Source organism: Pleurodeles waltl, chromosome 6 (assembly GCF_031143425.1).
Source record: "Pleurodeles waltl isolate 20211129_DDA chromosome 6, aPleWal1.hap1.20221129, whole genome shotgun sequence".
In the NCBI taxonomy this organism is placed as follows: domain Eukaryota; kingdom Metazoa; phylum Chordata; class Amphibia; order Caudata; family Salamandridae; genus Pleurodeles; species Pleurodeles waltl.
The window spans coordinates 1,154,209,096-1,154,230,856 of record NC_090445.1 but is presented as its reverse complement, the minus strand read 5'-3'; the positions used below and the strand labels follow the sequence as shown (position 1 = coordinate 1,154,230,856).

The 21,761-nt window shown below is 42.2% G+C and overlaps 1 protein-coding gene across 2 annotated transcripts in view; it reads left to right on the top strand.

The window, feature by feature from the left end:
• Window positions 1–21,761, top strand: part of PALD1 (phosphatase domain containing paladin 1) — a 966,838-nt gene that overhangs the window by 111,302 nt on the left and 833,775 nt on the right. The window contains exon 1 of one of the 2 annotated variants that reach the window (XM_069240369.1): window positions 15,450–15,468. The exons of the other annotated variant lie outside the window; for it this stretch is intronic. The gene's annotated coding sequence lies outside the window, so the exon portion shown is untranslated. Of the gene's footprint in view, window positions 1–15,449; window positions 15,469–21,761 lie in introns of those variants that run through there. 2 annotated transcript variants of the gene reach the window in all.

The following is a 21,761-nucleotide window of genomic DNA, read 5'->3' as shown; positions in this document are numbered from 1 at the left end:
TATAAGAGGTGTAGTTTACCTTTGTTTCAATCAACTTGCTCATTTGAAAGCGATGACTTGTAAAGGTAAGTCCGGGACTGACACAATATTTGGTGTAGATGGAGTGATTTTGTTTATGGTACATCAGTATTCTTTTTTTCAAAAAAGTACTCCGTTGCAATGCTACATATGTTAGTGATAGGGTTTTTTCAACTCTGAGTTCAAAGTGAAGTCCTAGACAGCTCATACTTCCCTATTGTTGTCTATTAGATGTCACCGAGAACTCAGCAGAGAAAAACATCCCCATTATTCACTGTTACCCATTTATAATTTTATTTGTTACTGCCACATGGTCATTTTGAAGAGATTAGGTATTATAAGGCAGGTTGAAGTATTTCATCTCCAGTAGAAATGATTTCTCCAAGGATTGCCAAAGAGTCGTTATGCATTGACCTCAAACTTCCAAGTAACTTAATTGAAATTCATTAGCAAATGATTCAAGTATTAAGTTGACATGAAACCTTAATGTACTCATCCATCCTTTCTAGTCTGTTAACCCAATGTGTGCCTGCATTTGAGGTGTGTGGGACTTCTGTAGCTCTGCGTTTGCTGCCTTTGTGTGTCAACCTCCCTATGTTACTTCGTAAACATGTGCACTGGAATTTTCTGATTTCACCCTGGATGCTCTAAGCCAGTACGCTATTGCTGTTTGCCAGATACCGATCAATAATACTGTTTCTTCCCCTAAATTATGCTGCAAACCCTTCTCTCCTCCAGGCTCCACTCTCCTGCGGCTTGTTTCCCTCTCTGTTTCCTCCTTGACAAATAGATGCCTAAGGTCAGCTTCTGACTACCAATCTGTTTGTCGCATGTCATTTCATTGCGAACTTTCCTTCCTCATTCCCTCTAACTTGTGTACTCATGTTTACTGTCCTGTTGCATCTTGCATTTTAGGGTGACTTTAGAGCAGCATAAAATGTCATACATTCAACCGCCATAAAATCTCTCTCTCTTATGGGCGACTACTTGTAAAAGTGACCTGTGTGCTGGTGCCTCTGTCTGCTGGTTGAAGTTTGTGGGTGGCTCTAGTTGTGCGTGTGTGTGGGTGTCTGTAGGTATGTTGAGGTCTGCATATCTGGATGCATGTGTCATCTGTGCAAATGTGGGTATGGATGTTACGTATCTGTCTGCATATCTTCATGCACTACACATAATGGAGACGTATTGGCTATATAGGGTGAGGAATGGGAGCAGCTGAATGCCTGTTTTTGTTTTGTCCTTCAGCCTCTGCTTGAAGCCTTCATTGGTGGGGGCTGACCTACTGTCTGTCTAGCTCAACCAATGAGGCATGGAGGTACGACCTTGGGAAGGATTGGTCTTTGCTAAGGGCATGGACATTCAGCTTGCTAAGTGGAGCTATATGTATTAAATCATTTTACTTAAAGTGCTATTTTAGTGCACAAAGCTTGGAATAAACAGAATTGTCTATCATGTACCCTAGAGACTAATTGTGAGTCCAAAGACTCATTTATAAACACGGACAGCAATATAATAAATGCAGCACAGCAATTCATTTTAGCACCTTACTTGTGTCATGAACACATGTATTACACAGGCTGAAAATGATGAGCCCTGTTTCCGTTAGATGATGGTGGAAAATTCCCTGGGTGTGAGCAGTAGCAAGCATCCTTCTCATTGCCGAAACCAGAAAATATCAAACATATATGCATTAGCTGAATGAGTACGCGGTTCCTAGTGGGAGCGTGATTGCTGCGTGTGTCTACATGACTCCCTCATCCCACACGTTCCACGCATTTGTACGGGTCGCCCACTGTTCGCTTACAAGTCCTCAAACATGCCTAGATAAACTTTCCCATGCTGTTCAAGCACCACAATTCCTTATTAGTGGTGTCTGTGGCGCCACAATCCTGCTGACTTGAGGGCCCATAAGAAAATCATTACCAATAAGTGATTTGCAAGATTTCCATCGAGTGATTGCTCTCTACAACAGGAGCCAACCCAGCCTTCTAAAGTACCTTGGCGACGTACACGGGGCACTGTACAGGATTCTTTCCGACAGAAGTATGAAGAAAGGTTTCTGGGTCACTCCAGATAACTTTAGTCCACCGCCGACTGGTAAAAAAACAAATATCTGAATAACACTGGCTTCTAGGGATATTTATATACATGCTGTTTACTCTAAATTAGGTTGGGCGCCTTAGACCAATCTAAACGGCGATCGATGGTTTCTTGCCTCAATACTTGTTTTCACACTGATCGGCAAGGGCATACTTTTAAAGTATTTTTGATTTGGAAAGGGAGCATCAGGATAGCCTGTGTAATGCTCAGAGGCCGTGCCTGGCAGTGACCAACGTTCCAGCCATGGCATTGTACAGCAACGTCACTGTGCCCATTCATTACAATACTCCAGAGTGTCTTTGTCAAATTGAAGATGGCACTAGATAAATGTGGCTGCAATGACCTTTCACTCACTTAGAATATATGGCTTTATCAAAAAGCCCACCAGTGTTGATGCCAACATACGGGTTTCGGGGACAGTGTCACAACGTCCTCCTTTATCTTTAGTGATGAAGCTCTTCAGAACTGGTACCACTATCACACTAGCCTACCGTGCCTTGGTCAGTTTTGCAAAGCCACTGCATCAATAAGTAAGAACGTTTCTGCACCAACATAAAAGAAGGCGCCCGAAATTAGATCAAATAGAATATATTGTCACTTTCAACTACTGCAGTGGAACACGTGGAACAAACCACCTCCTCTAGGCCGATTACATGTTGCATTTCCACATTTTCGAGGCCAACATGAGTGACTTCATCTGAAAATCGGTTAAATAGATCAAATTGTTAACATAAAATCGCAATGTAATGACCATTTTGCGTCCTCTAGTCACCTGCTACAGTCGAATCCTCTAGGATTAAAAAAAAGAGAGATCGAAAGACAGATTTTTTTCCCTCCTCCAATCTACTGGTTACAGTTAGGACCTACTTTCCAGAGGAAAAGCATTTTTTGTTTTGCTAATAACGTTGGCACCATTTGACGAAATTTTCAAAACTAGTATGCAAGTCATTTTAGGATCTGTGTTGAAAGTTTTGGGGTAGTAGTCAAGCGGGGACCAAGAGAAGGTGGGGGGAGAGGGGGTCCTAAAACGCTTTTTCCCCTTACGGATTTAAGACGCGACTACCACCAGAACCGCTGGACAGAATTACACCAAATTTGGCAAATGGTTAGCTCTTAGTCCAGAAAAACCCTTTTTGTAATTTGATGTAAATCCGTTCAGTACTTTTGGAGTTATTAAAGAAAAAAGAAATATAGGTACAGGCGCAGAACCTAAGCACAGATCTAATGGTGAGATCTGATCGGATGCCAGTACTTCAACCAGGAAGTGCCGGCAGCAATCTTGAGACTCTGACTCAGCCGAGTCCCAAGAAAAGTCCTGGTTCAACTACGCTGCCACCTTATATTTTTATCTGGAGCAAAGAATTCTTTCTATTTCATTTACCGTTTAGTCGTCCCAACAGTTTCATACATGACTGGGCACTTCAGTCACTGACAAGCAGCAGATTCCATGCAGCATCATACAGCAAAGTGTCCTTCAGCTGTCCGTTAGCTCCACAAACAATGGTATTTCACAGAATACCAAGTGTGAGGAAACGCTAAACCCACATTTAGCGTACATATACATTCCGCAAACACTAGTACTGCGCAGAATAAGGAGTATGAGGAAACACTAAACACACACTTAGTGTACGTATACTTTAATTGGCTTGCTGCACTGTTGCAGCCACCCACAGCTTGCCAGAGGTACATCTTCGGCGAGCATGCGGCTGCTGTAATGTATCAGGCGGGGCGCTGATTAATGACAGGCAGGCTGTTGCCTCCCCCAGATAGGTAGGAACAGCTCTCCCGGTGAAATGAAACAATGGATCAATGCGTAATTCCTGGAATTAGGAGCTGCGGAAGACGCAGGCCAATTTCTTCAGCAGTGGCTTTATGCTATTACTGCTGTTTTTTTTTTTTTTTCTCCAGTGAGGTACAGTCAGTGATGTCAAACACCCAGCAAGCCAAGCAAAGTGTTTACAAGTTTTGTGACTTTGTTTATGTTGATAACTGTCACTTGTGTACAATAGCACCTGATGTGCTGAGTAGTATCCCGCAGCACTAATAAACCAACATGTTGCCCATATCCATCTGTCTGTCTATCTATCTATCTACCCTGTAGAGTAAGACATGAAGGGTTTCTTGCTGCTTGAATAATGATCAGGTTTCTGTTTAATAGGATGTCACTTTCAGTGGCCTCTGTAATATTTTAAATCTAAAATGAAGGACAGGAACAGTTCCACCAGAAAATGTGCCCTTTGATCTATAGAATAGCTAGTAAGATAGCTCTGTACATTCACACCCAAAGTTACTGTGATCCATTAATATTTACCAAGAGCACAATAACGGCCAGCTCTTCCTTTTTATCTCCCACAAATGAATTAAGACAGACTAGGCACGCATTTGTTATACTTAAAATGTTTTACCTTTTTGTGTATGTATGAAAGCTGTTGGAATAGCTCAAGGGTAGAATGTCAGGCACAGGGACCTGTAATTGTAGGTAACTCAGATTGTCTTGCTTCCAAAGCCAATAAAATAGTTACCATGGAGTATGCAGTATATGTCTATTCACTAACGACATAGCCAATCAATGGCGCAAGTGCACCTTGAAGGTTCCAGACATGAGAAGTATCTTAACAGTGCAAATAGTCCGGTGAAATTCCACAGCGGGACTGAATAATCTGTATTTCCAGTAGCTACGTGTTTTTGTTGGTCACCATGTGAAAAATGTCTCACTAAAGCACAGGTTAGTCTGCATTGGCCTCCTTTTGAAACATGGTGACATCACAGCTTGACGTCCCACTGCCTCCGATTGACTGATAAAAAGAAGTTCAAGGAGTGGTCAATTTCTTCTAAAGAATAGATAACGTTTAGCCCACCTACAGTGCCACTGATCCTTCCAGTACTTACAATAGCTATTGTAAAACTCCTTAAACAGTATCATGGCTTGCGCTTTGAAAGGTAATTTGGAAGAAGTCCCCATATCATCTCCAGTCTAGTCAAAGGACAGTTCTCTTCAAACAGGCTCTAGTAAACCATACTTGCTTTACTTTTGTACATCTTACAGGGACAGTGCTTAAATTGTGTAGGTGGTGGTCATGACAGTCATTTTAGGAAGCTCAGCTTATTTTCCAGTCTTCATACTTTGGGGCATAGCAAGAAAGGAAAATGTAGAAATGGGAGAATGGAGATGGAAACCAGAGATAGGCAAACTGTGACAAAGGAAGTAAATAGAAATAAATAGGATCCAGCAAGAGTTCTGTAGCTAGTACAGAATAAGAACTCTGGCCATATTTGGTTGCTTAATAATTTGCCTCACTTCTCCGTCCCTACTGCTCACCATACCTCTTCCACAGTGCAGTAGTCCCTTCAGCTGGATAGTCATCACTTCTCATTGTATTTTTTACTTCCATAATTCCACCTACTGACCCTTCAGCTCTTACCGTACATCTGGAATGCTGGATACCTTGTGCTCACTTTTACACCCAATCTGGGAGGAGAAGCTTAATCCCAAAATTTGACTGAACCCCACAGAACCTAACCCCATGCTGGACATTCTGAAAAAAAGGTAAGGCTCTGTGGAGGGGATACCAAGATGTTGAAGCAGATATGTTAATTAGAAATATTAATGAGTGTTATGCATTTTGATTAACTAGAAAATGATAGAAATAATATACCATAGAGAAATTAATGTGCACGTTTGAAAATGTGCCCACGAAGAGTGGCTGCCAACTCACATGAGTTATACTAAAATTATTACAAATGCATGAAATATTGAAAATGCGTAGTAAAAATGTAGTAATATGTCATATTGAGATGTATAACATATGTTTTGCATTATATTGTAGAAGTTAACTTAGCCAAAGTTGTGGCCTTGTTTGCCAGGCCTCATACAAAAGCTGAATAATCGTGCAATGTAGAAAAGCTGATGCGTTGAACTGATCATGAACCACCTATGTGAATAAAATAGGCTTAGCTAGAATATTCTACAATGAACCGACGGAATGGAGATGGAGGAATCAAATTTGTATCAAACCCGGTGAAAAGCAGACGAGATGTACTTTCCCAGGACTCGAACAATAGAGACACTTACTGGAGAATAAAATGCCAGAACATGCAATAGATGGGATTATATCGACCCACTAATTTGCTTTGTTTTGTCTATAGAGAAGTTATCCGTTGGGTGGACTACCGTGAAACCTAAGATTGTGTGTATAAACATTTGGTTAACAGGCATCTACTTAACGTATGGTATATGCAGGTGAGTGGAGTAGCTAATGATGGAAGAAGAGTATGGATGTTTTTGCTTGAGGATATACATAGATAAATTGAACGTGTGTAGTGAAGTCCTCTTTGTGATACTCTTTATAAAGGAATTTGAGGTTTATATTAGCAATCAGTTGTGATGATGACAGGAGGGTTTTAGTTATACTGGTGTTGTTTTAAATTTTAAAGGGTGGGTTAATAAATTGGGAATTGATGGATGTTGTTTGTTTTGCATTGATTTCAAAGATATATGTGGGGAGTATATCTTAATGTCCTGAAGAAGGTGGTGGAAGGACTTTTGGAAAACCACTGAAACGCGTTGACGCAAATTAGATTGCTGGACCCATTGGAACGGGCCTAAAATTGAACAGAGACTGTGGACAGAAATCAATAGGCCTATATAGACCAAAATTGGGACAGCGTATATATGATAGACTATAGTGGATGACTTTCTGTTTTGTCTCCCTTATGTCTGTTTTTTATATGTGAGGGTTTTATTATTGGTTTGGGTTTGTATGGGCGGTTTTATTTCATGATTTTATGGGACTAGATTCATTAATAAATTTTAATTTGTATTTTTTATTGTCAGTTTCTTTATATAGATTGATTATTGGAGGTACAGAGTGGTTGATATTGTGTGTTCTGTGTGAATAGTTGATTTTAGCCCATTGGGGTATTCTTTTTTCTTCACTGGAAATGCAACATTTTCGATACATGATGAGCTGGATGATGAGGACATCATACAGTGAACCAATCGACAACCTGAGAGTGACGAAATATTAGAACTCATAGATTTGTAAAATAAAAGACATTGGCTAGCGTCATATAGGGTGAATAATTTACCAATTAGGGGATGGGCTGGGTAATATAATGCTGTGACAGAGGGAAAATCTTCAGAACTTTTTCCAAAATTGATATTGGGGGAGAAGAGATTTGAGATTTTGTCATTGGGCTCGTGCTCTTGAGAGCCTGGTGTGTTGCAGATCGATTGATGACCTGAAGATGAAGACTGACTTTGTTGCTGATCCATACTGTGGATAGGTAGCTATGACAATGTGACTGATTGACTTTTTGTGCCTTTTCTTTCTAGGTACCAACTGCGCAGTTTTTATAGTTTCTCTTCTAGCTACATGTTTTTCTAAATTCCTGTTCTAAACTGTTTTCGCATGAAGTCCCTCATGCCGATGCTAATCTGGTTTAGGTAGGGTTCCTATTCTGAGACGTTGACGTATACGGTGACAAATGATTGATGGACTGACTTGCTGAACCCTGCTATTCATGTTAACACATTCTTCTTTATTGGCTTATGTTGAGGCATTAGAACATATGTTTTCTCAAGTACTGATTAAGTTATGTTATTGGTGGTCACTAATGAATTAATCTTGAGTGAATTGAATACAATTTGAATTAACCTTATGACTTAGAATTGTTACAAATAGGGAAATAAATTTGATAAAACATATAATTCAGTCGTGGTTATTCATGAGATGTTGATGCTATTCACTGATGATTAATGTTTTGCTTATTGATTACTGATTGTGTATTGATGGTCGTTGGTTACACCATAGCTAGGATACTCAACGCGATCCAAAAGGTTCATCGACCTATACGCGTCCCCTTGTAAGTTTACTTCCTAAGGTGCAGGCGCGCTAACAAAGATAATAGCCCTGCCTTCTGCACACTCTGGCACATACTTGCTCCTGTGCAACTGCCTGCACACAATCAGTTCTTCTACCTGCAGCAGGGGAGAGAGCACACCCTAAACATGCCTCATCGACCCAACATAGTCTCACTGTTAGGCAATAGAGGCAGTTACAGGCACACCCGGCATGCCCACCGCCACCTCCAAGAAATCCTGTGGGGACAAGCAGGACAAGGAAATCATAAAAGCCAGAGAAAGCAGTTGATCTTTGATTCCACTAGAAGGAGACAAGGGCCAGTGCAATTGTGCCTTTGGGAGCGGAAAATACAGCTCTCTTCTCTTCACTTTAACACACCAACCTTTAAGGATACCACTGATATAATTTTTTTAGTTTCCTGCTCTGTTGACATTGTGCCTGCAGAGCTGCATTCGAGTAGCCTGCCTGTGTCCTGATTGTATTGCATTTGTTTAGCATAAATATGCCCCTTTCAATTCCCCTTGTAAGGCCTAAAGCATTTTTTTCGGTTATCTGCTCTGTATGTAACACATATATTGTCCTCTGTGGCCATGTAGAGGCCATGTAGGCACTGTGGTTTTCATGGGTTTCTGCGAATCCTTTTAATTTGTATGATTGAATGGGTTAGATTGTAGAGGAAAATGTGTGTAATTTGTGTGATGTGTGGAAGCAGACTATAGGCATTGTATGGCTTCACACACAAAACATGGGTGTTGCGGAGAGTTTGAGAGATAAACAAAGACACAAGTATTAGGTCAAAATGTGTGCTATTGTTACATACGAGAATATTGTTTGTTTCATCGTATACTTGTGGGACAGGTGTAAGAGCACCTAAATATATTTTTGTCCATCCAGTGGTGTAGTGGGAATAACCCACTCGGATATTTTATACTTTTCTACTATGTTTTGTCCATCTGATATGAAAGTAATGTTCTGGTAATTAAGTCATATTTTGGAGAAAAAAAATAGTCGTGTTTATATTGCTTTTCTGAATCCCGGGTGGTTGCTGACCATTCTTATTTCTTGGGGAGGGGGTTGAATAGTTTGGGTTTAGAGTGGGAATTTGGTTGGAGATGGGTCACCCAGTTAATTACCCTGTGGGCCAAGGCATTGATTACACGGACCGCAAGAAGGATATGTTTATGCTGTCATTGCTGTTTTCATAGCTTGTATTGTGGAAGTATTCTAGTTTTGTTTAAGTTGGTTGATTGGGCATTTTCTGAACTCAATATGGAATCTCTTGGCATAGTGGAGGTGTGAAAGCACTATTGCTGTTCATGCTTGGACCAGGTGAGATAAGCTGGGTAGGGAAAAATCCTTTGTAGTTCTTTGCATTGTGTTAAAAAACAGTCCATGACCATACCTACGTTCCTTACTTCTGTTGATATAACGGAATGAGATCCCATCCCTGTTGGTCTGGCTGTGGCCGGATCATACATTTTCAATATTCATCATGTCAAGATCTCAGTTTCAGAGGGATTTTGTTTCAAGTTTTTTGTGGCATGCCATTGTTAGCAGTCTGCAGGCACTTTCAAGTGTCTTGGCTTAAAATGGACTTTCCAGTTAGGGTATACCATTGGCTTACTTTTAACAAGTGAGTTTATAAGCTCAGCAAGTTGTGCCTCATACAAGGTGAATAAGATGGAGACACTTTTTAGGTCGGGTGTGCAATTACTCTGGCATGTTGTAATGTATCTGTGGGCTTTTAACTACGCCCACCGCACGCCCATCATTATCACTCGTTCCTGGGCTTGCCTTTCAAAAATTCTTTGTTATCATTGGTAAATGCTGGACACTTGTCCCTCCTTGGGGAGGTTTTGTTACCGCCTTGGCCATCAACCCTGTTACACTGATAATTGCACGTTTGCTGATATGTTTGACTGCGAGCAAACTTCTTTATCCTTTTGTCTCTCTCCTTCGCGCTCATGCTCATAGCGCCCATGGCTCTTTGAAACAGCTCGCTTATGTCAACTGTTTTGCGTTTCAATTTGAGTGGCAAGAAAAGTCCAGTTATGAATATACAGTGCAAATAAGTCTAACTCGAGCAAATGCGAGGCTCATTGCATTGCAGATGCTTGTTAATTCTTGGGGAATACCTGCCTTTTGTGAGGAGAGGACTGACGCTCATGGAGGACGAGAAATTATTTGTGTTATTACTAATCAAGTCTAGATTGACAAATTATGAGTGTAGTGCACGTGTGGTGTTTACTAGCTCATTAACAAACCCAATTTAAAAACTAAATGAGAAAACACGGAGCGAGCTCTGATTCATGGATTTGGCCCACATATTGGAAATCTGTCTTGGGCGTATTATCCTCTTACTTTCAATATGGCCGTGGGGATCTCTCTTCCTTGTTATTCTTTTGCACAGTTGCAATGCACAGGTTTTGGCATTCACTCTGGTAGCTTCGAAGAGTTTAATCGAAGTCTCCTGCTATAATGCATCATTTATTTTGGCATTTTGCTCAAATGATGGCATTTTATTGTGCAGCTACTTCAGAGTGTGGGGACGGGCAGCGAGTGCCTTGTTAACGAGACTTTCCCTTTGATCGGAAGGCCCTGTCTTGTTAGTTGAGGGAAGAGCTTGTTCAGTGTGTAATATAGGATTGATGATCGAATGAAGCAGAATAGCTTTCTGTTGGTATTTTCTAGGCATCAGATAGATGTTTATGACAGTAAAATGCTTGCTATGGTAAACAGCTGTCAAATCCTAATAAACGTGCGGCTTCCTTGCTGTTCCCCTTGAGTGGAACCAGAGCAGTGCTTGCACGTAGCAGCCCCCACTCTTAAGATATGTAGTCTGCCTCCTTGTAAGGCTCAATGGCGTCCCATCTTGACAAGACTACAAGTGACGTCAGTTCATCTGCTAAGAGGGGAACAGACAATTAACCACTAAATCAGCCTTATAAGAATATTATATCGCAGCTGACTGAGGCTTGGGGATCTTTCTACCAGGGTTCAGGCAGAAAAACTGATCTTGAGGGGTCCCCATATGTCCCTGCGTTTGAAGGTAGGTGGCAGCATATGTCAAGCTGTTTCTTACAGTATATAACTGATGTGATCCAGCCTTTCTTTTTTTGGGTCTGTTCCCCTACCTCAGAAGCATGCTACTAGCCTTTCGACTAAGAAGCCGCACTTTCACTATAAAACATATGTAAGTGAATGCAGCTTTCCCGCCCAGCGCAGCAAGCCAGTAATAAGGTTCGTCTGTAGCCAGTCATGACCAAGATGGTTTTGAGAAGCTCACTCAATATGTCTGGATAGTGTGGTATGTCAGTCCAGGTGTAGGACGTCTGCCTCTTGAGACACACATGGTACGCTACACGAGTTCGGTCTCAGGCCATACTGCCAGAGTTTCATCGGGGAATGGTATACATGTTGTAAAAAAAACTTTATGTATAGTGCAAAGCCTACTGCTTGCGGCGAGCAGCCCACTCTGCATGCAATAGTATTTCCAGCACTCCACTGAAATGTAGCCTAAGTTTCTGTTCCCATGGTGTGCAATTTGGAAATTAGATGCATTGTAGATGTGGCTGATAAAACATAATTGATCACTTTAGGTGCCTCACTCTCCTGCTGTAATAAATGTCCTAGGGGATAATGGGTGACTTCCTTTTAGTTATTCAAGTAGTTTGGGTATTTGACAATGAAGTAAGCTTCTGGTGATCCTGTGGTTGCTTTGCTTCCTGTGGTGTTTTAGGTTGGATGGGAAGCCAGCAAAGGGAATGTCGCATTCTTGGTCCCAAAAAGAGCAAGTGAAAGCGTCTTTAATTGAGGGTAAGATGACTGGGTTTCTTGGCGCCTACTAAATGCTACTAAATGCTCAAATGCTATATACCAAACTCAGTTGTGCAACTTTCAGCACTTCATTGCAAGGTAGACTATTAAGGGAGCAAGCCAAGTCTTGTGAAGTGCACATCTGGCTCTTATGAGGCTACCTCCATTCTTCTAGATCTTCAAAACCAGCTTGGAAAACTGTTCCAGCATTAATAAAAAGGTTTTCTCAATTCGTTAATACCCATCTGATGAACATCAGAATTTACATCTAGCTGTTAGATAACCTCTTCTGTCTAAACAACATCCATGTCTACCACAGGACTATACTTTTCTTGCGATTGTGTTTTTATTGCTATGTTTTTGTTTCTTGGAGGGCCCACTAATGTTTTTCATGGGGTGTTTAGTCTGTTATCCTTTTGTGTAGCATGGCTCCTTTGGTTGAAAACTGATGCCTTTTCTGTACTTGCCATTGGCACACTTATTTTTAACTTTCCTTGGTAAGTGTTGGTTTGCTTGTTGTAGCTTGCTATTGGTTGATCAGATGTTGCTTCATTGCATACATTGTAAGCTGTTTTGATGTTACAGCACAAAGTGGTAGTGGGCCTCACTTGTCCATCCTTCCAGAGTACTTTCTAATGTCTCAAAAAGGTGGCTATGTTGTTGCAGTATTCCTATATATCCTGCTTTAATAGCATACAAAATCCTTCACGATTCAGACATCTGAAGGGATTGGCATTTTCTACATTAATGTTGTTAGAAATGGGGTCTCTAGTTGGCAGTCGGTTTACACCCTGTCCAAGTAGGGACCCTCACTCTCTAGTCAGGATAAGGGAGATACCCGCTCAGATAACCCCTGCTCACCCCCTTGGTAGCTTGGCACGAGCAGTCAGGCTTATCTCAGAAGCAACGTGTAAAGCATTTGCACATAACACACAGTAATAAGTGAAAACACTACAAAAGGACACCAAACGAGCTTTAGAAAAATAGCCAATATTTATCTATATAAAACAAGACCAAATAAGATAATAATCCAACATACAGTAATAGAAATATGAATTCAGCAAGATTTACACCAAAATGCAGTTCCTTGAAGTTGATAGCTCCACCTGGGGCTATCACAGCGTCGTGATCAGCAAAACCAACAGTTCAGGCCGGCCGTGGTTTTGCGGGCCAGCTACGGTGTCGGGAAGACCCACAAACAATACCTTGGATTTGCAGGGCGTTGCGATCCTCACAGTGAGCTCCGGAGGGCGACATCACTGACGTCGAGGTGTCAGTTCCGGAGTCAGTGCAGGAGTCGTCGGGCCCTTGATGTCACACGTGTTGCAGATCGAACTCCAGGCTGAGGAAGTCAGGTGCACCTGTGTGGATGGCGTCGGGGCTGCGGTGCCCACAGGTCAAAGTGCAGGCTGCGGCTCGGTGACGGCATCCAGTGGTGTCGGTGAGACCAGGGCTGCGGTGTGAAGCAGGGCAGTGCGATGTGCGGTGTCCACAGGTCACAGTGCAGGCAGCGCTGGAGCGCTGTCGACGGTAGGCCCAAGCGAGAAGTGTGGGACCGGACGGTGCTTCATGACCCTCACGAGCGGTGTCCACAGGCCACGGTGCAGGCAGGATGCCTGGTGACGACACAGGAGTCGATGGTGCTGACGTCGATGGACCAGGGCTGCGGTCTGTGACGGTGCTTCGTGTACATCACGTGCGGTGTCCACAGGCCACGGTGCAGGCAGCGGCGCTGGTGTCAGCAGGAGTGATGGTGTCTGGGATGCCCAGGCTGCGGTGTGAGCAGGCGATGCCAGAGTGCGGGCCCAGAGTTCGTGGTGCGAGCACCGGATCGATGAAGTCATCCGATGATGCCGTTGGCGAGACCAGGGTCGCAGTGCGAAGAGGGGCAATGCGACTCCGTGTGGCGTCGGCAGGCCAGCGGTAGAATGGTAGTATAAGATCTTAAGTAATTTTATTACATCGGTCCCCAAGAGAATAGAGTGTAGTAAGCAGGAAATTGATCTTGAAAGAGATAGAGAGAGTTATAAGATATGTAGTCTGCCCTCAATGATGCTTCATTGGAAATAGAATTCAAATGCATATTAGTTCAGAGTCAAAGATGTTAACCTCTTAGATAAATGAACATGCTTGGATCAAATATCAACAGGCCTTTCATGAATGAATTTGTGTTTCTGCTGGAATATTAAATCCGAAAGTCTTTTAAAAAAAACAGAAAATACTGTAAACTAAATGCTGATGAGTAGATTTTTATGTATGTTGTGGCCCAAACTTCAAATCAAAGGTTAATAATATAGATTACATCAAGACTGCTCAAAGTTCAACTGCACAAGGGTTTGATGATATCCTAGCCATTATAAACAGCAATCATTAGTATGGGTTGAAGATATACTTGAGCTCGTCCCTTCTTGCGAAAGATTTTTATATCAATACTTGCCAATATTGTTCTCATGGTGATGTCGGTATCTGGGCTGGTGCTTGCTGTTTGATTTGATTAATGATAGTGTTCTCTAAATGCTTCTTAGAGCTGAGAGTGATGAACAGCTCAAACCAAGGCTGCCCATTGGTCCGTTATTGTCTTCCTTATGTTTGCCTTTGGTGGTACAGCAATGTTGGCCTTTCTCCCCAAATTAGAGAGTGGTAACTTGCTGGTCCTTATGTATGCTGATTATCACGTCCTCTTGGACCTCACACTGATCAGTCTTAAGCAGAAACTAGATCAGTTAACGAAGTATGCTAGGGATAACCACACAATAATCAATGTTGCCTAAATTAAGGGTATGATCTTCTCAAGCGGTCGAGCAAAGTCCAAATTTAAGTAATGATTAAGTGAGTGACTCTGCAGGTCATCAAAAAATCGGAATATTTGGAGTTGTTGTTTTTCTAGTAACTTATATTGGGCTACTCAATCTTAGAAACAGATTGGTTTAGTAGCTTTATTTGGAAGAAGCATGCTGGCCTATTATGCATCTATTTACAGTAGGAGGATTTAGGCCCTAAGAAAGGTTTATGAAATGAGAAATCCGTTGATGGTGAACACAGAGTTGAAAGCCTATATTTCCACAACCTCTTGTTGTTAAATGTACTAGACTGGAAATTAGTTGAAGAACTTTATAGTTTTGATGTGGGGATGCCTGGTAAACGAATTCATCTGATTTTAGGCAAGCTTGGTCTTACTTATAAAGGGAATGCTCAAATCCTTTGGCCCCTCTACAAGTTGTTCTTGGCCTGGTAGGCTCTTTACATAATTTGGTACTCATGGAGCTTGTAGGGGACGAGGGGGAATCTTCAGCTTCATCTTCCTTATCTTCACTCGTTTGAAGCTAAACTTCATATTATGGAGTTTAACGGATTGCAACCCGTCTGATAGATTGCTGTAAAGGGCTTCTCCAAGTTTTGTTTCAAGGGCAAGATAGAGGCAAAGCTTTTGATTCTATTTAAATCGTTTATAAGGAAGCCTCCTTTTGGAAAAGGACAGGGGTGTGTGGAAGAAGCATGAATTTAATAAAATGCTGCTTCTTTTATAAAAACAGTTTTTCTGGAACTTCCTCCTGTCTTACGTGTATGCCTGAAGTGTTTAGAGCATAACAAATGCATAAAAACATTGTTTTCAGAGGGAAGATTAGGAACAACACATGCAGCAATGGAATGTCTATTTTCATCCCCAAAGGTAAATATCTGCTAATATTTGTTTTTAATATGTATATTTTATTTTAATATTGGTTTTAACTAATTCGGCATTTAGAGTGCCTTTAGTTATAAGGGTGTGTTTAATATTCTAGCAGTATGATAATGGAATGGTACAAATGATGCTGTATAGCCTGTTCTCTCTATCTGGTGGTGTGGGTTGATTTTACTGTTTATTTTGTTTAAATAAATGATGTTTTCATTTATTGGCGCTGTCAGGACACAAATAATACTAACCGCAAATCTAAAAACTCACATCATGATAAAATCCATAACAAACTAGTAAACAATCAACAAATAATTAGGTTTTTATAGTCTTTCTAAAAGTCACGCATCATGAACCTAGCAAATTTGAATATGGTGGGCATTCCACAATTTGAACCCGAAGAATCCAGGAGAATGATCCCATGAGAGAGACCACTGATATAATTGATCATGCTTGAAAGTAGAGAGCCAGCCAGGAGAGAGTGAAATGTTTATGCATACCAGAGCAATAAAGTACATAATAGAATCTGTGCATCAGAGGGCTTTAAAACAAATTCAGTGGCTCATTGACTACCAAGGCTTCCAACATTGATCACCTCTTAACTGTGCCACTTCCCAGCCTGCAAAGTATTGAATTTTCTTTAGAGAGGGAAGAAATGGGAGAATCCAAGGGAACTTCACATTGACTGGAGAAGCTGTTAGATCTGAAAGGAGTCAGTTAGTGGTCCTCAAGACAAAGATGTGAATAAGGTTTCAAGCATCCCATTGATCCCCATCTCTGTAGGCCTCAGTAAGGTGACATAGTCAACAGTATTGCAATAGGATTGCACCTACTGCATCCCTATCCTTCAACGTGGTTCCAAGTACATCCATAGGTTTAGTCTTTGTGCAGTCGATTTTACAGTCCGGTTAATGTGCTATGCATGGCTTCTGGGCCATATATTTTGGGGGGCCAAGTATTTTGGGGGGACCTTCAATGAGAATCTGTCATAGTGGCATATGCATCAGGTCCTGAAGGCAAAATAATGATCCATTTTGGCAGATCAGCGAAAGCGCGTCTATTAGAGCCACATTATCTGTTTGTCAATAAGGATCTGCAGCTATAAAAAATGCTGCAAAGTTAAAAAATATGTAAATCAAAATTGGATTCTTCTATGTGCAATTCTCGTCATAATGTGACCTGCTCGATCCACCAGATTGGAATTATTCACTGCCTGCTTTTTAGGTCTTGCCTGTTGAAAGAGCAGGTGCTGACTGCAGGGAGAGGTATTGTTTAACAGTAATGACTTGGAGCCCACCCATTGCTTAACATTCGTTGGCATCATTGTCACTCTTCTTTGCTGCCTTATTGATGAGCGTGTTCCAGACATCACTTCCTTTTCTTTCTGTGGAACATGGCCCAACCATAGATTTAGTCATCTTAATTAGTGTCTGTCCTCAAATTGTATTGTTATTGTGTTATTATTTGTTCTTCTTCTCCCACCCAGCCCTTTTCCATGCTGCTTCTTCCTCCTCCCACAAAACCCACTGCCACAGCTTTTGAGAGAGTCATCATAGAGCACCCCTGTTAGACCTGACATGCCTTAGGGTGGTCACCCCTAACTTTTTGCCTGCCTCCCTCCACTTTTTGGACCCTGTTTTGCTGGCTTTTAGACTCTGCGCACTTTACCAGTGCTAAAGTGCATATGCTCTCTCCCTTTTTAAACATGGTAACTTTGGATCATACCTGATTGGGCTATTTAATTTACTTATAAGTCCCTAGTAATGTGCACTATATGTGCCTAGGGCCTGTAGATTAAATGCTACTAGTGGACCTGCAGCACTGGTTGTGCCACCCACTTAAGTAGCCCCCTTAACCTTTTCTCAGGCTTGCCATTGCAAGGCCTGTGTGTGCAGTTTCACTGCCACTTCGACTTGGCATTTAAAAGTACGTGCCAAGCCTAGAACTCCCCTTTTTCTACATATAAGTCACCCCTAATGTGTGCCCTAGGTAACCCCTAGAGCAGGGTGCTGTGTAGGTAAAAGGCAGGACATGTACCTGTGTAGTCAGGGATGTGGAATTCCTATCGCCCGACGCCCGGGATATCTTGTTTGGGGTCAAGGGCAACAAGTTTTTATGTTTACTTTGTCCTTGGGACAAGTAGGCCCAACCCTCTGCAGCACAAACCATTTGGCTGCTTGTTTACAGAGAGTGGAACTCTCTGCAGTTGAGGTAATGTGTTTCCAAAAGATAATGCTGTTCGAACTTGTATTTATGGTTCATTATTTGAAAGCCTTCATTATTAGGGTGAGTGTTGTAAATAAATGTTTTAAGGTCACACTTCACTACTGACGTTGGTTCCAGTACAAAAAAAAAATGTGTATACACATGTCTGAAAAGTTTAGGCTATGAGGCTAAGTATAATGCTCCCAGAATGCTCTCTGATTAGATGCAAATGAAGTGTCATTTAGTAAAATGTGTTGATGCATGCTAGTATTTCCCAAAAATATTTCTAATGGAAAATCAGTGTAACCATTTTCAACACGAATATGGGAAGCATAAAAATAAACAAACACTGACAAAGCCAACTGATCTGACATATTTTTATAAGTCTTTTAGTTTCATCAATGCGTGTCTTGTTTTGACATGGCTTTTGTAACATTTTATTGTTGTGGGAGCTACCAGGCCCTCAACATTGTAACAAACACTGGCAAAAAAAACCCCCAAAGTTATGGAACTCTAAAAGCACACGTTGCCACCAGTGGCATAACAAAGGCCCCGTAGCCGCCCTCCAGGGGGCCCCTTCAGCACAGCACCTGCCCTGAGTGAGTCTGGAGAGGGGGCTCCTCCATGTTCTTTGCAAAGGGGCACCCTCCAGTTTCGTTACGTCACTGATTGCCACTGTAGTTCCTGACACTGAACAAAACTACTTTGTGTGCCAATATGCTCCTTGTGGAAGAGCAGAATGCGATCACTCACAGTAAAGCCAGCCGAAAGAGAAAGAAATAGAAGTTTAATAAAAACAAAATGTCTTTGTTAACACCAGATCTAATTAGGGACCAAGACCCACATGTAGGTAGCTTTTTGCATGTCGCACACAGCGACTTTCGCTGTTTGCGACGTGCAAAAAGCACATTGCGATGCACAAGCCCAGTTTTGCGATTCGGTAACCTGGTTACCGAATCGCAAAACGGGTTGTCGCAATTAGGAAGGGGTGTTCCCTTCCTAATTGCGACTAGCAGTGCAATGTAGGATTGTTTTGTGACCGCGAACGCGGGCGCAAACCATTTGCAGTTTTCACCCATTTCAAATGGGTGCTAACAGTTTCGCATTTTTCCGTTTTTGTAATGCATCTCATTTTCCTTTAAGGAAAATGGGCTGCATTACAAACAAAAAAAGAAACTGCTTTATTGAAAAGCAGTCACAGACATGATGGTCTGCTGTCTCCAGCAGGCCACCATCCCTGTGAGGGCCACTATTCGCAAGGGGGTTGCAAATTGCGACCCACCTCATGATTATTCATTAGGTGGGCATTTGCGAAGCCCTTGCGAATCACAGATGGTGTCAGGGACACCATCCTACATTCGGATTTGCAACTCGCAAATTGCGAGTCGCAAATCTGAACCTACTTACATGTGGCCCAAATTCTTAAAGAAAGTCACAAAAGTGCACCCATGGTATATGTCGTACCCCTATAAAATATTTGTGAACTGTATTTTAGCATGGGTAAATACGCATGTGTAGATTTGCTCATGTGAAAATCTATTGAGCATTTGCAAGTTCATTTTCCCTCCAGCCACTTTCTTCCCAACCCTGGAAGAAGTTCTAATTCTGCCATTGTCAGGAGTAAATGTCCAACCTTTCTTATTATGGGAAAATATTAGAGAGAAGCTGGTGAAAATCTTTAAAACATGCAGGTGAGTAGGTTTGCAGACTCAAAGACATTCCAGCCCTGGAACTATTGCTTACTGCTTCCTCCAGCCCCAGTATGCAGATCTGCAGAAAGGTGGTAAAATAAGGAAATTGCTACAGTAGGGATTGAAACTGCAAGTATTCAAGCCCTACTATGGTAGTAGCCCTGGCATAATCAGAGAGGCTATTATCAGAGCTCTTCATAATGAGATTGCTGCCATAATTTGTCGCCACACTACATGGCACCAAAGGGACAAGTAGATCTTTTTACAGGACAAGTAGATTTGAGAAGCAACCTGTCCCCTGGACAAGTAGATATTTTAATAAATTCCACACCCATGGTAGTTATATGTCCTAGTAGTGTAAAACTCCTAAATTCGTTTTTACACTACTGTGAGGCCTGCTCCCTTCATAGACTAACATTGGGGCTGCCCTCATACATTGTTGAAGTGGCAGCTGCTGATCTGAAAGGAGCAGGAAGGTCATATTTAGTATGGCCAGAATGGTAATACAAAATCCTGCTGACTGGTGAAGTCGGATTTAATATTACTATTCTAGAAATGCCACTTTTAGAAAGTGAGCATTTCTTTGCACTTAAATCTTTCTGTGCCTTACAATCCACATCTGGCTGGGCTTGGTTGACAGCTCCTTGTGCATTCACTCCGACACACCCCAAACACAGGGTACTCAGCCTCACTTGCATACATCTGCATTTTGAATGGGTCTTCCTGGGCTGGGAGGGTGGAGGGCCTGCTCTCACACAAAGGACTGCCCCACCCCCTACTGGGACCCTGGCAGACAGGATTGAACTGAAAGGGGACCTGGTGCACTTCTTAGCCACTCTTTGAAGTCTCCCCCACTTCAAAGGCACATTTGGGTATAAAACAGGGCCTCGCCCTACCTCATCAGACACTTGCTGGAGAAGAAACCTGAACCAGAAACTACATCCTGACAAGAAGAACTGCCTGGCTGCTCAAAGGACTCACCTGTCTGCTTTCTACAAAGGACTGCTGCCTTGCTGTTGGCCTGCTGCCTTGCTGAACTCTTGCCTGGCTGTGAAAGTGCTCTCCAAGGGCTTGGATAGAGCTTGCCTCCTGTTCCCTGAAGTCTCAGGACCAAAAAGACTTCTCTTTTTCACTTGGACGCTCCATGCGCCGAAATTTTCGACGCACAGCTTGTTCCGCGGCGTGAAAAACGCTGCACACCGAAGCTGATCGACGCGACGCCTTCGGGACGACCGGAACTTCGACGCACGGCTTCGCAAGGACAACGCCGCCCGACCTCCAGAGGAGAAATCGACGCGAAGCCTGCCGTGACAGCAAAACTTCGACGCGCAGCCCCGCAGAGCGACGCGCAGCCGGAAAACAAGCAGGAGAATCCACGCACAGACCCGGGACATCTGGTAATCCCCGCGATCCACAGAAAGAGACTGTCAGCGCGCTGGAAAACGACGCACGACTTCCCCGCGTGAAAAATAACGACGCAAGTCCGTGTGTGCTGGGGAGAAATCGACGCACACACCATTTTTCCACGTATCTCTTCTTCTGTGGCCCTCTGAGGAGATTTTCCACTCCAAACCAGGTACTTTGTGCTTGAAAGAGACTTTGTTTGCTTTTTAAAGACTTAAGACACTAGATATCACTTTTCAGTGATATCTCTACAAATTCACTTTGCAACTTTATTCGTTTTGACCTACAAATATCCTGATAAATATTATATATTTTTCTAAACACTGTGTGGTGTATTTTTGTGGTGCTATATGGTGGTATTGTATGATTTATTGCACAAATACTTTACACATTGCCTTCTAAGTTAAGCCTGACTGCTCGTGCCAAGCTACCAGAGGGTGGGCGCAGGCTAATTTTGGATTGTGTGTGACTTACCCTGACTAGAGTGAGGGTTCTTGCTTGGACAGAGGGTAACCTGACTGCCAACCAAAAACCCCATTTCTAACAACCCCCATGTTCAACTCTTGAATATCTTTGGTTTAAATCTCCGACAGTCAGTTTTGTTCGCCTCTTCTCACAAAATGGTGCTTGTTACTCTCCATAATTTTCTATTGTGATTGAGCACTGAGCACATCAGCTTCTGTTTAGAAAGGCTTTTAACATTTGTAGCTCCAGCTCCTTTGTCTCCAACAGGTATGATATAGTTTTCTCTTTGGTCTACTAGCCACTTATAGTCTAAAATGTGTTTATTTGTAAACAAACCAATTCTCCTGGAAGCGTTGTACATACTCACAGGCTCCTGCATTGGATCAACGGCATTAGTTGTTTACATAGATTGTAGGTTGAGATAATTGGTAACATATAGGAATATAATTCCACACTATACAATTTCATGCCACACAGTTCCATGCCAAACAATTCCATTGCACTCCATTTCACACAATTCCACTC